Genomic DNA, 4,227 nt, shown 5'->3' on the forward strand with positions numbered 1-4,227 from the left:
GCCACTGCCTGAAAAAACAAAGCCTTTTTTTTATCTTTTTAGCCTCACTCATGCATGCATGCACTGGGAATGGAAGAGATAAGCTAATCAGGGCCACCCAACAACTGCTCTCTTTCTGTCTCTTTCTTCTCTTTGGCCACGTTTGGTTAGCGGAAATGAAGCATTAGAAAAGGAAACTTGTTCATTTCCTGCGTTTCGGATGCAAAAGAAAAGGAAATCGTTTCCTGAAGGAACGGAAAATAAGGGGGAAAGTGGTTCATTCCAAATCTCAAATGAATCACTTTCCCCTCTTCTTTCCTTGCATTTATTACTCACAACATATTATTTTATTATATTATTGACAAACTTTTAACAATTTTCCTGATAACTTTCCATACGTTACCAAATATCGGAATGGAAAGTTGTTGGAGAAATTTCCCTTCCCATAGGAAATACAAAGGAATTACTTTCCTTTCCGTGAACCAAACGAGGTCTGTTTTAGAAGACGGGTTGTTTTTGATAAGACATTTATAGGGAAGGGATCAAGGGAAACAAAAGCATCAAAATGCATGATATGCCATTCCCAGTTTGCCACATTTGGCCATTGCAACTTTGGCGGTGGACTTAAGCTATTGTTAATTAATCCTTTAGAACACCATATTGAATTAGTTGGTTTCTTTAATCGTTGTTTACCGACTTTCTTTTGGGGCCCTATCTCTTTTCTTTTTGGTATAGAATTTTGTTCTTTTTGGTGCAATGCAATGCAAACCCTACCACTAATCCCACCAATTGGCCTGGGCGGTTTGAAGTTTGCCATCTTCTTAATTTATAACAAAGAAATGGCTTTTGGGGTACATAGTGAGATGCCATTGGAGGACTACTCAAGTTTAAGAATAAGTGTAGACACGTGTCAGGTTGTCAACGATTAGCAAAGAATTAACGTGGTGTGAATCTGTTCGATTCCAATTTCCACGTTCATTTTGATCGGTTATAGGTAAGACAATGATAGTTATAGATTGCCATTGTAAGGAGATTCCCTTGCAAAAGCCAAAAGGAATACTAATTTTTAAAAGGGTTTCAGTGTTGCTTTTATCAATTGTGCACCGCCTGAAGAACACGATGCATGTCTTGATTGTAGATAACAATATTAGTATAAAGATGAGAGAAATTCGATCTTTTTTTTTTTTATTAAAAAAGAACTTCATTAATAATGAAATATTACAACGATTTGTGGAACAATACTCGTCAAAAGTACACCGACATGGTGACTATTACCCGAATAGTGATCCAACTAGACTTCGCAATGGAAATCCGGTTTCCTCATCACGTGACTTTAGGGTCACTCAATCAGAACAAAGAATTTTTTTCTCTTTTCTGAAATTGCCCCTACTCCCTAAATGTACAATACCCAAAAGACCTCCCTGCTGGACAGTAATTGGTCTGCCGCACCACGTGGCGGTGCGGGTGCCACACGCAAGTCTTCCTCTAAAGATGAAAGCAAAAATGTATATAAAACTACTTCTTTATGTCACATCAGGATATATATTATGTTTGATGATGGTGGAAATTCTCGTTTTGCAATCGCTGTATGATGAAGTTGAGAAGTTGAGGACACCTGATATGTTGTGTGGTATAAATCCATATGTTTTGCCGTTTTGGAGCAAATATAGCCGAAAGTGGAGAAAATGCAAGATAAATATCATTTGGAGTGTTACTAAAGGCATTCCGATCGATGTGTTGAATATGAGCAATTAAAATAGTCATACAACATAGCAGCTCAGTCCTTGTCCGAGCTTGGAAAATGACAGTAACATGCACCAACAGATCAATTAATTCAAGAGTGATTCCTCTTCACCTTTACTAATTATCTCCAAGATTTGCCCACCCCTCCTCATTTGACGGACCAAAAATGGTGAGAAGAGAGATTGTGAAGCGAGTCGATGAAGAGAAGAAGAAGAAGAAGATAATGGTATCCATCACGAAGGCCAAACTGACCTTGGAATTGAAGCAAAAAGAAATGACGCATGTTGATCTAATCCAGTACGATTGATGGTAAATATGTCATCCATCCTATAAGGTGGTAAACGAATACATTAAAATCCAAGTCTAACATAAAAATTATGAATTTTTTTTTTTTTTTTTTGTGTTAAGAGGATTATGAATGGAGGGCATCTATTTATACTTCCACATTTGATATGTGGACCTCTCTGGTTTTTTGAAAATTTTAAAATCCTGATTTACCATTTATAAAGTCTAAACAACAGAAAAAAAAAAAAAAAAAAGATTAACCATGGCTATCCGCATCTCATCCTCTACCTTCAGCAATTCATCTATTCATCTCAACAACCACAACCAATCATTGCATCTCCCAATGGAACTATCTATTATATTCATCTGTTTGATAAATATATATATTATTGATGGATTTAGTATGATTTCTATAGGCAAATAAAAAAAATCATGAATCCAATTGAATGAAACATAAGCATACCCAGATTGAATGAACAATTATCTATGATGACTTTCAAATCTTATTTTCATGAATACCCAACGACTTCTAGTCTTAAATGTAAAAACAAGAACTGATTGTTCATAAGAAGTTGTCGTTTTTGACGAACAACCAAAAACCATTTTTACTAATTGGTGAAGTTTTACAAGCTATGTCTCATTGGGTGATAGCTACTAGTGGCATAGTGTAAAGTGGCATGGCCTGGTGTCTCGCCAATTGCAGTGATGGGGCTCTAATGAAAGATGTGGAGAGGAAGATGGCTGGAGTGGGAAGGTGGGAAGAGAACAAGTATGGAGAAAAAAGGGGCAAATTTGGAATTTTAATGTGTAAAATATGTAAAAGAGGTGTAAATAACAATTTGAGAGGTATGAATAGTATGAGAGAATAATTTTAGTCAAGATATTTATGACATGAATTTTATGATTTTTATATACATACGAAAGGATCATATATGTTTTGACATCAAATGGATGTAGATTCATGAATGTTACCAAAGTCCATGCTATTATGCAACAAGCCAACAACATGCTCGAAATTAAGTTTCATGAGTTCATGATGTTGAATCCCTCTACTGTTTTTTTTTTTTTTTTGAGAATATCCCTCTACTGTTCAAAAAGAAAGAAAGGAAGAAAAATAATCTTTGTGGGGACCTTTCGTTTACAGACTAGTGTAGAGATGATTGGGAATTTAAAAAAAATAATAAGAATCGGTAAAATGTCAGAAGTGGGATTTGAACCCACGCCCTCGTTAGAGGACCAGAACTTGAGTCTGGCGCGTTAGACCACTCCGCCATCCTGACATGTCATGCTCATGTGTCCAACACTAATTATATCAAAGTTTAGATATTTCATAATCAACTGCAAACACAACGTAATATATATTTCAGCTCTCAACACTTACATTACCTGTTCCATTCTCACAAAATGATAATAATATAATTAATTACTGTACAAAATCATGTGTTTAAATATTGTATAAGTATAGGTTATATAGGTAGCATTATTCAAAAGTAATTATTGATTTATTTTCTGTTTTCATATAGCATTATATAATGCTTCTATACATACTTGTAAAACTGACATTAAGATCTCTCTATTTTTCAAGTGATAATTGACATCGACAACCTTTATGAATTAACCTATAAAGGCAAAATAAAGGAAAAAAAAAATTCTTCCCTTCTAACCTCCATTTTGTTTGACAAACACAATATTTGTATTCCTCAACTCGCGCATTGTGTTAGCTCTTTAATTTCACAAATTTGCGGCTAACACTTCCTAATTGATACATCTTCGGCTGTATTGCTCAATTTGCGCCTCGTGTTATTGTTTGTTGTAGTTGTTGTTGTTATTATTTGCCTTGCCATCATTGGAGTTATATATATATATATATATACAGTCCGTCTCAGGTGCGGACGTCCGTACCGAGCGGAGGGTACGGATTTCCTGTTTTCGACCACTTCCCGGCCACATTTTTACATCTTAACCGTTCAGTTTTTAGGTCCTAATGTATAGATCAACTCTGCAAAACTGCAATTTACCATTATAAATATGAACGGTTCCGGTTCGACAGATTCGGTCCGTTGGTGTAAAATGCAGTTTTGGATGCCTTAACGATCACCAAATTGGCTGAAATTTTGTAGAGGTGATCTATACACTAGGACCTAAAAACTGAACGGTTAAGATGTAAAAATGTGGCCGGAAAGTGGTCGAAAACAGGAAATCCGTACCTAAAATTCGGTA

The 4,227-nt window shown here is 35.6% G+C and overlaps 1 non-coding gene across 1 annotated transcript; it reads right to left on the reverse strand.

Moving 5' to 3' along the window:
* Nucleotides 1-3,203: 3,203 nt before the first annotated feature.
* Nucleotides 3,204-3,287, reverse strand: TRNAL-CAA (transfer RNA leucine (anticodon CAA)). Its single transcript has one exon. It is a non-coding gene; the product is annotated as a tRNA-Leu (tRNA).
* Nucleotides 3,288-4,227: the final 940 nt, after the last annotated feature.

This window comes from Rosa rugosa, chromosome 4 (assembly GCF_958449725.1).
Source record: "Rosa rugosa chromosome 4, drRosRugo1.1, whole genome shotgun sequence".
In the NCBI taxonomy this organism is placed as follows: Eukaryota; Viridiplantae; Streptophyta; class Magnoliopsida; order Rosales; family Rosaceae; genus Rosa; species Rosa rugosa.